General features: G+C 38.7%; 1 protein-coding gene across 3 annotated transcripts in view; it reads left to right on the forward strand.

Moving 5' to 3' along the window:
- Positions 1–13,851, forward strand: part of SLC12A6 (solute carrier family 12 member 6) — a 92,159-nt gene that overhangs the window by 21,952 nt on the left and 56,356 nt on the right. The gene's annotated exons all lie outside the window — the stretch shown is intronic.

The raw sequence follows: 13,851 nt of genomic DNA on the forward strand, positions 1-13,851 counted from the left end.
CATAAGTTTCAAAAATTTCTCTAGTCTGTGAATACAGGCAAAGGGAATCAAAGTTTCTTAAAATTCCTTTTGATTCCGTGATTCTGACTTTCCGCTAGCAAGTAAACGCATCATAATTCGTTGCTGTAACTGCTGCTGACTCTCTCCTGTCCTTCCAAGCATTCATGAATTTTTAAGAATCTCTAACTTAAAGATAAGGCTTATCAAAATAAAGCTCCATTTGTTTATCTTTTCATTTTAGTGAGAGAATTTACTAGGGGAAGATAAGAAGTTTTTATGGAAACTCTTTTTCCTCCAGGTTATTTTTTTTTTTCCACCAGGGTATTTTTCATTTTGCTAAACAAATACGGTGTTAAGTTGAATTTAAGGTTATTTAAACTCAACAGGGAGTTACTGTGTAGGAAAGAGAACTTAGTATTTTGTAATAGCCTGTAAGGGAAAAGAATACATATAAAAATATATAAACTGATCATGTTGTATAGCTGAAAATATAACATTATAAATCAAATATACTTCAGTTTTTTTAAAAAAAGAAAGGTCAACCCACATTGTACTTATACCTGATTCTCCGAATCTCTTGCTTAAAGAATTTAGGTTCTCTTTTGGGACTGTGTATATTTGAAGCTGTGCTTCCTTTGTTGTTTGTGCTTGCTGCCCTTAGATTTTAATCCTTTTTAAGCTTTTGTTTTTGCTGTCGCCTCATAATCCCCCAAAATGCAAAGCAGTGCATTCTTCACTCCTGCTCAATTTCACTATATTTATTTTTACTATTTTATTATATTTGCTTATTTTACTCTATTATTTCATCTTTAATGGTTCCATAATGTTTGAGGAAATCCACTTTATTCAGATTAGAACAGTGTAGAAATCATTTAATCTATTAGTAACCACCTAGAGAACTGGTGAAACATTTTTATAGCAACCAACCTTTGTAATAAATAATACTGCTAGGCTTAATTTATTTTCTTCTGTAGTAATTGCTTTGGACAAGGAAGAAGTGACAGATATAATATAAATCGAATTTAATAAGGCTTTTTATTTTGGCATTTTCCATGACAGTCCAGAAGGTATCCACTTGAATGAACTGTTGTTTGGTAAGTGAACAATTGATGGAAATACATTTTCTAAATTGTATTTATCAATGTATGGCAAAAACCACTACAATATTGTAAAGTAATTAGCCTCCAACTAATAAAAATAAATGAAAAAAATATTAAAAACAAATTGTATTTATCTTTTTTTTTGTATTTATCTTTATTTTAGGATTAAATTAGAGGGAAAAAAGGAAGGCAACATATATGGGGAAGACCTCAAAGTTTGTTTTTTGTTTTTTTTTTTTTGCTTAGGCAAAAAGCGTTGTTGAGGAAGATAGTGGTTGCAGAGCAGTTGCTTGACATATGATAAGTTATAGCCCCTTTTTCTTCTGAGTTAAAATCCTAAATTGATTGTGATTTTATTGCTGGTGCTTCTCATACTAGCCAGTTAGGTAACTAGTCACTTTTTTTACGGAGTTTTTCTCCTTATTTGTCTGTGAGGAGAGAAAAATATGATGTACCGCCTTATAAACTGAACATATTTGGAAAGCAGATCATCCCTTAAGATGTGTTTTTTAGAACATGAGATATATTTGAACTAGATAATTTGAGATAAAATAGAATAGATAATTGTAAGCATAACCTAACTTTTTTTTAAATGTTTATTTTATTTTTGAACTGTGGTGGGTCTTTGTTGCTGCACTTGGGCTTTCTCTAGTTGTGATGAGCTGAGGCTTGTTGCAGTGCATGGGCTTCTCATTGCGGTGGCTTCTCTTGTTGTGAATCACAGGCTGCAGATGTGCAAGCTCAATAGTTGTGGCACATGCTACTAGTTGTTTTTAAACATGGGGGATCCTCACGCCCAGATATTGAACTGGTGTCCCCTGCATTGCAAGGCAAGTTCTTAACCACTGGACCACCAGGGAACGCTAAACTAATTTTAAAAAGTACATTGTGGTGATCTTTTTGTAACGTATAAAACTATCAAATAACTGTTGTACAGTATACCTGAAACTAATGTAATATTGTAAGTCTATTCAGTTCAGTCACTCAGTTGTGTCTGACTCTTTGCGACCCCATGGACTGCAAAATGCTAGGCTTGCCTGTCCTTCACTATCTCCCAGAGTTTGCCCAAGCTCATGTGCATTGAGTCGATGATGCCATCCAACCATCTTATGCTCTGTCCCCCTCTTCTCCTCCTGCCCTCAATCTTTCCCACCATCAGGGCCTTTTCCAATGAGTCGGTTCTTCGCATCATGTGGCCAAAGTATTGGAGCTTCAGCTTCATCTTCAGTCCTCCCAATGAATATTCAGGACTGATTTCCTTCAGGATTGACTGGTTTGATCTCCTTGCAGCCCAAGGGACTCTCGATAGTCTTCTCCAACACCACAGTTCAAAAGCATCAATCCTTCAGTGCTCAGCTTTCTTTATAGTCCAGCTCTCACATCCATACATGACTACTGGAAAAACCATAGCTTTGACTATACAGATCTTTGTTGGCAAAGTAATGTCTCTGCTTTCTAATATTCTGTTTAGGTTGGTCATAGCTTTTCTTCCAAGGAGCAAGCGTCTTAATTTCATGGCTGCAGTCACCATCTGCAGTGATTTAGGAGCCCAAGAAAATAAAGTCTCTCACTGTTTCCATAGTTTCCCCATCTATTTGCCATGAAGTGATCAGACCAGATACCATGATCTTCATTTTCTGAATGTTGAATTTTAAGCCAGCTTTTTCACTCTGCTCTCTCACTTTGATCAAGAGGCTCTTTAGTTCTTCTTCACTTTCTGCCATTAGGGTGGTGTCATCTGCCTATCTGAGGTTACTGATGTTTCTCCTGGCAATTCCAGCTTGTGCTTAATCCAGCCCAGCATTTTGCATGATGTGCTCTGCATGTAAGTTAAATAAGCAGGGTGACAATATACAGCCTTAACATATTCCTTTCCTGATTTGGAACCATTCTGTTGTTCCATGTCCAGTTCTAATTGTTGCTTCTTGACCTGCATCTGATTTGTCAGGAGGTAAATCAGGTGGTCTGGTATTCCCATCTCTTTAAGAATTTTCCAGTTTGTTGTGAGCCACACAGTCAAAGGATTTGGTGTAGTCAATAAAGCAAAAGTAGGTGTTTTTCTGGAACTCTCTGCTTTTTCTATGATCCAACTAATGTTGGCAATTTGATCTCTGGTTCCTCTGCCTTTTCTAAATCCAGCTTGAACGTCTGGAAGTTCACAGTTCATGTACTGTTGAAACCTGGCTTGGAGAATTTTGAGCGTTATTTTGCTAGTGTGTGAGATGAGTACAACTGTGCGGTAGTTTGAACATTCTTTGGCATTGCCTTTCTTTGGGATTGGAAAGAAAACTGACCTTTTCCAGTCCTGTTGCCACTGAGGAGTTTTCCAAATTTGCTGGCATATTGGGTGCAGCACTTTCACAGCATCATCTTTTAGAATTTGAAATAGCTCAGCTAGAATTCCATCACCTCCTCTAGCTTTGTTCATAGTAATGCTTCTAAGGCCCACTTGACTTCACACTCCGGAATGTGTGGCTCTAGGTGAATAATCACACCATCGTGGTTATCTGGGTCATGAAGATCTTTTTTGCATAGTACTTCTGTATATTCTTGCCACCTCTTCTTAATATCTTCTGCTTCTGTTAGGTCCGTACTGGTCTTTATTGAGCCCATCTTTGCATGAAATGTTCCCTTGGTATATCTAATTTTTCTTGAAGAGATCTCTAGTCTTTCCCGTTCTGTTGTTTTCCTCTATTTCTTTGCATTGATCACTTAGGAAGGCTTTCTTATCTCTCCTTGCTATTCTTTGGAACTCTGCATTCAGATGGATATATCTTTGCTTTTCTCCTTGCCTTTTGCTTCTCTTCTTTTCTCAGCTCTCTGTAAGGCCTCCTCAGACAACTATTTTGTCTTTTTGCATTTTGGGGGATGGTTTTGATCCTCACCTCCTGTATAGTGTTAAAAACTGAACGTACAATTTGTAAGTCAACTGTACTTTAATTAAAAAACAGTAGTACATTCATCTCTGCCATGCCAACTACTAGAATGCCAGTCTAGTAAAACCCTACTTAATTTGGTTTCGAAGAGAAAGGCAGAAACTCAGACTTACCTAACATCTTTCTTGATTCCTTCTTTCTGGTCCAGGTTAGGTGCCCTCTTTATGTTTTCTCTGAGGCTTGTCCACAGAAATAGCCTGTATCACACTCTGGATTGTAATCACCTGTTCACTTGTCTTTCTCCCAAATACCCTGCCTATAGGTTCCTTGAGGGTAAAGATCTTGAATAATATTGTACCTCCACGTCCAGGTGAATTGCACACAGTAGACAGTTTAGTGTACAGACTTGTTTTTTGCCTTTTTTTTAAAATTCACTTAAGCACATGTTCATGCCAGATGTTGTGCTTTTTTCCTAAGGCTACAAAGGTGAAGGAAGTATAAGTTCTCCACCACAGGCAGCAGAATGGCTCAGGACCCAGTTACCTGGCTTTGAATCCCAGTCCTACTAATTATTACTAATTAGGAGTAGCGATAATTTCTATTAATTATTGCTTGAGTAACTTTGGGCAAGTGATTTAACTTTTCTTAGTCTTACTTTACTCATTGATAAAGGGAATAACAGTACTACTTACTTCATAGGGTGGTTGTGAATTAATGGGAAAATGAACGTAAAGCACTTAACACATGTGTGACACAGCACTCAAAAATAAGAGCTACTGGTTACTTACTATATTGTGATTAGTGGTTTAATAAGAGCAAAAATCAACCACTTTGGATAGCAAATTCTGGAGAAGACTATAATATTGCCTGGAGGGGACTCTGGACAGGTATCTCAGAAGACAGGACATACTGATCCTATTTTAACCATCTTTTTTTCCCCTAAACTTTTAATTTTCTATTGGAATATAGCTGATTAACAATATTATGATTTCAGCTGAGCAGCAAATGGACTCAGTTATACATATATATGTATCCATTTTCCCTGAAACTTCTCTCCCATCCAGGCTGCCATGTAACTATTTAGCAGAGTTCCCTGTGCTATATAGGAGGTCTCTCATTTTAAATATAGCAGTTGGCGCACTGATTCTTGAAGGGAGGTCTTGATGAGATTACAAGCAACAGAAACAGAAGGAATGAGGAAGGTTTAGAGCAGGTGGGAAACAGACATGTAAAGTAGTTTGCACATTGGGTGTGTGGTAAAGAAAGCAAGGGATGAGGCTCCTTGGCAAAGTGTTAACCGGTTTTATCCTGTCCCCACTCTGGGATAGTGGTTGCTACTGCCTTTTTAAAGGTAATGAAACTGAGCTCGTTGACCATGAGTAACTTGCCTAAAGCTACCTGCTGAGTAGTAACAGAGCCTGTGTTCAAAATTGATAAATTTTATGTGCTTCCCATCTCACCATGGTGCCAAGTCCTAGCTTTTGAAAAACAAGAGAAAGTTGTTTAATATCTTAAATGTGTGTGGGTCACAGGCTTTGATGTAAACATTATGAAATCTGTAGTTTTTTTAATAGGAACAGTAAAACAAACAATTTTACTGTTTATTGCACTTAATGAATCAGGTATAAATGTTGCATTTATTCATTTATTGAAGGATAAGATAATTGCTTTACAAGTTAAAGTATTTCCATGAAATATTTGTTTCCGATCTTCTCCCTCGCACATCAGATTTCTTTTTTTTTCCTGCCACATTGTGAGGCTTGTGGGTTCTTAGTTCCCAGACCAAGGATTAAACCTGGGCCTCCACAGTGAAAGTGCAAATTTAACCACTAGACCGCCAGGGAATTTCCTCATCAGATTTTACAGTGTCTATGGATTTCAACATCTGAAGTTGCATTCAGTTGATACAGATAGCAGATTGGAAGATTTCTAAGGAGATTTTCAGAAATGAACTCATAGCCAGAAAGAAGGAAATCTTTTTTTTTTTTTTTTTTAAGAAAGGAGAGAAGAAGAAATGAAAGGAAAGAGGAGAAGAAGGCAGAGAGGAAAAGAGGAAGGAAAAAAACAGTGTAAGATGGGTTGGTCCGGGAAGGCAGAGTATTAAGGATGTGTGTCATGCTAAGTTGCTTCAATCATTTCTGATTCTGTGCAACCCTGTGGACTGTAGCCCTCCAGACTCCTCTGTCCATGAGATTCTCCAGACAAGAATATTGGAGTGGGTTGCCATTTCCTTCTCCAAGGAAGAGAATCTAATATTGGTATTGAAGAGCATCTTCAAACATTAACTCTTAGTAACCCAAATTGCTGGAGAAGGCAGTGGCACCCCACTCCAGTACTCTTGCCTGGAAAATCCCATGGACGGAGGAGCCTGGTAGGCTGCAGTCCACGGGGTCGCTAAGAGTTGGACACGACTGACCGACCTCACTTTCACTTTTCACTTTCATGCATTGGAGAAGGAAATGTCAACCCACTCCAGTGTTCTTGCCTGGAGAATCCCAGGGACGGGGAAGCCTGGTGGGCTGCCGTCTATGGGGTCGCACAGAGTCAGACACAACTGAAGCGATTTAGCAGCAGCAGCAACCCAAATTGCATGAGTTAAGTGAAGTTTACATTTTATTAAGAACCCTCAAAATGTTAGATTGTAACCTAAACATTAGTTCTGCTTATGTCTAAGGTAGGTGATAACGACTGTCTTTTTACTAACTAGAGTTAAAATAGACAACTAGAGAGCTTCCTTGTATTGATAAAATCTTTTATGTAGTAAATATTTAAAAGCTTTTTAACTATTCACATGGGATTTTATATCAACCCAGCTAACACTTTCAGACCTGCATGTTTTCAAATCTCAGTGTCAAAAGTTTGTTTTTAAACTCAGCTTCATGAGGCACGTTTTTCTGTGTCCCTGCCCTGACCAGTATTCATTGTCAGAAAGACTAACACCTCCCTGAAACAACATTGTTTTCACCATGTTTTTTTACATACCCTTGAGACCCTAATACAAGAATACAAATTTGAGACTGACTGCTTTCAGCTCTGTACATCTTAAAACTTTGTTTAAATCACTAACCCTTCTTGGTCATTTTCATGTTATACTCAATGAAAGTGACCAACACTTTCATTCTCCATTTCACTACTGTTATCACCATTTTTTTGTATATTGAGGGTTTTTTAGTTGAAGTATAGTTGATGTACATTATATGTTACAGGTGTACAATGTGGTGATTCACAATTTATCACTGGTTTTCTTTTTTTTTTTTAGAATCTAGCTCCCCAGATTTTCCTTGCTTGATGTACCAGCCCTCTGGGTGAGCTGCTGCTTTTGCCCCACAGGCAAAATACCAGAGTAGAATTGATTTAATTTTGTACAGCACCTAATATATGCCAGGCGCTTTATGAATATTGGCTTATTTAATCCTGACAACCACCAGGGCAGGGAACAGTTAATCACCATTTTAGAGATGAGGAAAGTGAAGTGCCAAGAGATTAAATAGTTCATTTAAGTGGTAGATGTGAAATTCAAAGTAAGGTCTGTAACTTTAAAGCTGTTTTTCTTTTCATCACACCACTGACTCTCTGCTTTAAACACACGTTAAAACATGTTAGGTTTTCTAAAGTCATCTGCTCTACTTTTTCAGTAGTGACTAATTCTTCTTATATTCTGTTTCTTTTTGTCTTTGTGGATTTCTAAAAATTAATTGAAAGTTACTTGTAGCTTTTAACTTTTTGTGTGTGGGATTGCTTTTTTATTTGGCATAGAGTATTTCCAAATGTAGGATATTCTTTCAAATGATGCTAAAAATTGAGAGATATGGGCAGGCTAGGAATCTGGCTCAATCTGATGCTCTTTTAATAGTCCTCTACTCCTTAACTTTTGAGGGAAATGCACTTTATCAGTGACATGGGAATAGGAGCCTTAAAGACTAAAGGGGGAAAATGGGCATATGGAGTAAGTGAAAGAATTACAGTTTTAAATAACTTTAAGAATAAACATGCTGATAAAGGTATGAAAGATGCATTTATTTTAGTGTATTAGAAACAATTGTAATATTCCATTTCATGGATCTTATGACTTAGAATAAAGCTAAAAACACAAGTCTGTTTAAAGAAAAATACTAATATAGGTAGAGCATAGACATGACCAAGATTGATATGGTTCATAAGTAGCATAATTGATATTGATCTCTTTTGAATCCTCATACACTGAATTGTATCTCATTTCCTTTCCTATGTGTTCTTTACTCTGCTTCATATAAGCTTTTTGTGACTAGAGATTTCCGTAGTTGTATTAGAAATGGTGAACCTGTAAGAGTCCTTTTCAAACGCTGTCTTCATCCTTCCACCATCACTTTGCCTTTGTCCATATATTTTTCTTCATTTGAATTCTTTTCTTCTTTCTGAACCTGCCTGCCAAGGCAGAAGACATAAGAAATGCAGGTTCAGTCTCTGGGTCGGGAAGATCTCCTGGAGAAGGAAATGGCACCCTCTCCAATATTCTTACCCGAAGAATCCCATAGTTCTAAACAACAACAAGGGAGTGTGTGCGTGCTAAGTTGCTCCAGTCGTGTCTGGCTCTTTTGTGACCCTGTGGCCTGCCAGGCTCCTCTGTCTATGCGATTTCCCAGGCAAGGATACTGGAGAGGGTTGCCATTTCCTTCTGCAGAGGGCCTTCCCAACCCAGGGGTTGAAGCCGCATCTCCTGCATTGGCAGGCAGATTCTTTACCACTGAGCCACCAGGGAAGCCCTTTCTACTGCCTGTCTGCCATTAAAAAATTGCACAAACTCACATCACCTCAAGAATAGGCTCATGCTCATTCCTTCAAGGTGACTTGCCTAATCCTCTGTCCCAACTTTGATTATTATGTCATTCAGTATCCATCACCACTCAAATATGCTTTGCATGTGCTTTGATTTTTTAATTATATTTTTATCTCTTTCACTGTATTGTGTATTATATGAGGGTGAAGGACAGTGTTTTACTATTATTTCAAAATTCTATGTATTTTTTTCTTATGGAAAATTTCAAACTCAAAAAAGTTCGGTAACTTTCTCTTCATTTCCCTTACCTACTGGTCTTTTTTATTTTTAGATGTTCTTTATATCTAGGGACATCAATCCTTAGTACAACAAATATTTTCCCAATCAGTGCTTCTTTTGAAGTTTTATTGAGGTATAATTGGAATAAAATAAACTGCATATATTTAGGGTATACAGTTTGAGCTTTAACATGACACTCCTATAACAGTTATCATGGTCAAGATAATGAACATTTTCATCACCTTCAAAGCTTTCTTCTACCCTTTTATAACTTACTTACCTCATTCTTTGGTCCCCGGACAATCACTCATCTGCTTTCTGTCACTACAGTACATTAGTTTGTATTTCCTATAATTTTATATGAATGGAATCATATAGTATGTACTTTCTTTTCTCTGACTGCTTTTATAAAACATAATTTGAGATTCATCCGTCTAGTCAATATCCTTTAAAATCCAACTAACATTATGATCTACCTTATTTCACAGAGCTTAACATTTAGGGCAGTAGCTGAACATGATAAAAGCCACAGATGTTTGGACTTCCCAGAAGCTTTTTAAAACGCTGACTTCTTTGCCAAGATTTGAGTGATTTTAGGATTAGTCTGTAACTAGGACTTACTTTTCAGAGAGGGTTTTGGCAAGGTGAAATCTCCCTATGCCTCTGTTACTAATTTCAACTTGTGCCTGCCACTCTTGAGTCAAATGACCCCTGGATCTGATGAACACTTAAAGGCAAGTGAGGCCTCAGCTCTGTGGGAACTCTTTCAGGGAGAGCTGACCTAGGACTTGCTCCTCAAGGGCTGGACAAGATCCTCAGAGTGAGGATAAGAGCAGCAGATCCAGAAAAAGAGCTTGGCTTGGTAAAGATCCATGGACTCCCCTAATGGGAAGAAGGGGGAAGAGCTAGGGGACCGTTATCTCCCTGTCTCTGAGTCTGGGAGATGTAAGGAGACCTGAGAGTCGGCAGCCTTTCTCCTGGGCCTCGAGAGGGCTGGTGGCTGGCCTGCTGCCCTGCCCATCTACTGGTGTAGAGGCTGCTTTGCCTTTCTGTTGTCTTGAGACTGCTACCACTCATGATGCTCCAACAATGAAACCTAAGCCCCTCTGAAGCAACATAGAAAAAGAGCCCATCTGGGGAAGGCAGGAAACCAGAAAGAGAAAAAAGCACCTAGAGTAAACAGTGCAACAGAGAAACTAAATAGAAATGCCAGAGAAGACAGTAAATTGAATATGAAAATAATAAACAGTAGGAGCACTTAAGTTCAAGTGAAGTACAAAAAAAGACTTAGAGAGCAAAAGATATGATTTCCCTGCTAAATACTTGTTACTACCTGACTTGCAATCCATGCATATACACTTAAAAAAAATTCCACTAGAATGTAAACACCATAAAAGCAGGAATTTTTTCTGTTGTGTACATTGACTCCTGTCAGTGCCCGTGTCTAGAACAGTCTTGTACATAGTAAGCACTCAGTACCTAATTACTGAATAAAGGATTGAATGAGTATGATCATTTATTGGCTTGGAAGATTCAAAGCCCAGAGTTAAAAATACAGATTGAAAAAGGGATAAGAAACTTGGAAGATAGATTGAGGATAGATAGGATAGGAAAGAGACTTGGAAGAGGACACCTAATGTGGCTAATACAAATTACAGAAAAAGGAACAAATGGAAAAGACGTACTAATTAAAGATATTTTTTTAAAACTCCTGAGCTAAAGATAAAGTTCATTGTGCAGATTGACATTCCAGGGAAGATCAATGTTGTAAAGAACACACTTAGGCTTGTCCAGGTAAAGTTTTGAACTCTAGGGATTCATTTTGGAGGCTTCCAAATTGCAGTATGATATTCAGAATAGTCTGACACTCACATCAGAATTCCAGTTCACAACAGTGGGAATTAGGAGACAGTGAAAGAGTATCCACAGATTACCAACAGAAAAAGACTGTAATCCCAAATCCCCATTTCCAGTGAAAATACCATCCCCTCTACAAGGAGGAGCTATGGCATAAATGTAACTTTAGAGAGTGTATTACCCACATAACTAGAGAATATTTAAGAAAGGTTTTTAACCAAATAAATGAGCCAGAGCACAGATCACAAAATGAAAGGGATAGAAAAAGTAGAAAATGATAAGGCTGTCTGGGAATGTTATGCTAAATAAGGACATAAAAAAGGGACATACTTCAGGGAACAATTCAATAATATTTATGATGTCAAAGTACTAAATAAGTCTAAGCAAAACCTCAAAATTATGGGAGGAAAGAGCTAAGAGGTTTCCAGATGGAGATGAGGAAAGGATAAGGTGCTGAATAAGCACATTTAAGCACTTTAACCATCAGGGAAATGCACATCAAAACCGCAGCAAGGTGCTACTTCACATCCGCTGGGGAGGTTCTGATAAAACAGACGGACCATAACAAGCGTTGACAAGAATGTGGAAAAGCTGAAACCCCGGTATATTTTCTGTGGGAACATAAAATGGTGCAGACACTTTGTAAAACCGTTTGGCAGTTCTTCAAGAAGTTAAATATAGACTTACCATATGATCCAGCAATTCCACCTCTAGGTATGTACTTAAAATGAGAATATATGTCCACACAAAAAATTGTAGAGGGATGTTCATTGGAGCACTATCCATGATAGCCCCAATTATAGAAACAACCCAGATATCCACTGATGAATAGATAAATGTGGTATATTCATATAATGGAGTGTTATCTGGCAGTGAAAACAAATGAAATACAGGTCAGGTCAGTTCAGTTCACTTGCTCAGTTGTATCCGACTCTTTGCGACCCCATGGACTGCAGCACGCCAGGCTTCTCTGTCCATCACCAACTCCTGGATCCTACTCAAACTCATGTCTGTTGCGTTGGAGATGCCATCCAGCCATCTCATCCTCTGTCATCTCCTTCTCCTCCTGCCTTCAGTCTTTCCCACCATCAGGATCTTTTCCAATGAGTTGGTTCTTCGCATCAGGTGGCCAAAGTATAGGAGTTTCAGCTTCATCATCAGTCTTTCCAATGAATATTCAGGACTGATGTCCTTTATGATGGACTGATTGGATCTCCTTGCAGTCCAAGGGACTCTCAAGAGTCTTCTTCAACACTGCAGTTCAAAAGCATCAAATCTTCGATGCTCAGCTTTCTTCACAGTCCAACTCTCACATCCATATATGACTACTGGAAAAACCATAGCTTTGACTAGATGGACCTTTGTTGGTAAAGTGATGTCTCTGCTTTTTAATATGCTGCCTATGTTTGTCATAGCTTATCTTCCAAGGAGTAAGTGTCTTTTAATTTCATGGCTGCAGTCACCATCTGCAGTGATTTTGAAGTCCAAAAAGATTAAGTCTGTCACTGTTTCCACTGTTTGCCCATCTATTTGCCATGAAGTGGTGGGACCAGATGCCATGATCTTTGTTTTCTGAATGTTGAATTTTAACCCAACTTTTTCACTCTCCTCTTTCACTTTCATTAAGAGACTCTTTAGTTCTTCTTTGCTTTCTGCCATAAGAGTGGTGTCATCTGCGTATCTGAAATTATTGATATTTCTCCTGGCAATTTTGATTCCAGCTTGTGCCTCATCCAGCCCAGCATTTCGCATGACGTACTCTGCATATAAGTTATATAAGCAGGGCGACAGTCTACAGCCTTAACGTATTCCTTTCCTGATTTGGAACCAGTCTGTTGCTCCATGTCCAGTTCTAACTCTTGCTTCCTGACCTGCATACAGATTTGTCAGGAAGCAGATCAGGTGGTCTGGTATTCCAGTCTCTTTCAGAATTTTCCACAGTTTGTTGTGATCCACACAGTCAAAGGCTTTGGCGTAGTCAGTAAAGCAAAAGTACATGTTTTTCTGGAACTCTCTTGTTTTTTCGATGATCCAATGGATGTTGTGCCTGGAGAACCCCAGGGACAGGGGAGCCTGGTGGGCTGCCGTCTGTGGGGTCACACAGAGTCGGACACGACTGAAGCGACTTAGCAGCAGCAGCAATGGATGTTGGCAATTTGATGTCTGGTTCCTCTGCCTTTTCTAAATCCAGCTTAACATCTGGAAGTTCATGGTTCACATACCGTTGAAGTCTGGCTTGGAGTCTAGTGTGTGAGAGGACTGCAGTTGTGCAGTAGTTTGAACATTCTTTGGCCTTGCCTTTCTTTGGGATTGAAATGAAACTGACCTTTCATTGGAATGAAACTGACCTTTTTCAGTCTTTGGCCACTGCTGAGTTTTCCAGTTTTGCTGGCGTATTGGGTGTAGCACTTTCACAGCATCATCTTTTAGGATTTGAAATAATAGCTCAACTGGAATTCCATCACCACCACTAGCTTAGTTTGTAGTGATGCTTCCTAAGGCCCACTTGACTGCACATTCCAGGATGTCTGGCTCTAGGTGAGTGCTCACACCATCGTGGTTGTCTAGGTCATTAAGAATTTTTTTGTTTAGTTCTCCTGTGTGTGACTTCCCTGGTGGCTCAGACAGTAAAGCGTCTGCCTACAACGTAGGAAACCCGGGTTCGATTCATGGGTTTGGAGGATCCGCTGGAGAAGGAAATGGCAACCCACTCCAGTACTTTTGCCTGGAAAATCCCATGGACGGAGGATCCTGGGATCGAAAAGAGTCAGACACAACTGAGCAACTTAACTTTCAGCTCTATGTGTTCTTACCACCTCTTCTTAATATCTCCTGCTTCTGTTAGGTCCATACCATTTCTGTCCTGTATTGTGCTCATCTTTGCATGAAATGTTCCCTTGGTATTTCTAATTTTCTTGAGATCTCTAGTCTTTCCCTTTCTACTGTTTTCCTTTATTTCTTTGCATTGATCACTTAGGAAGGC

The sequence above is a fragment of the Odocoileus virginianus genome, chromosome 6 (assembly GCF_023699985.2).
Source record: "Odocoileus virginianus isolate 20LAN1187 ecotype Illinois chromosome 6, Ovbor_1.2, whole genome shotgun sequence".
Taxonomy (NCBI): Eukaryota; Metazoa; Chordata; class Mammalia; order Artiodactyla; family Cervidae; genus Odocoileus; species Odocoileus virginianus.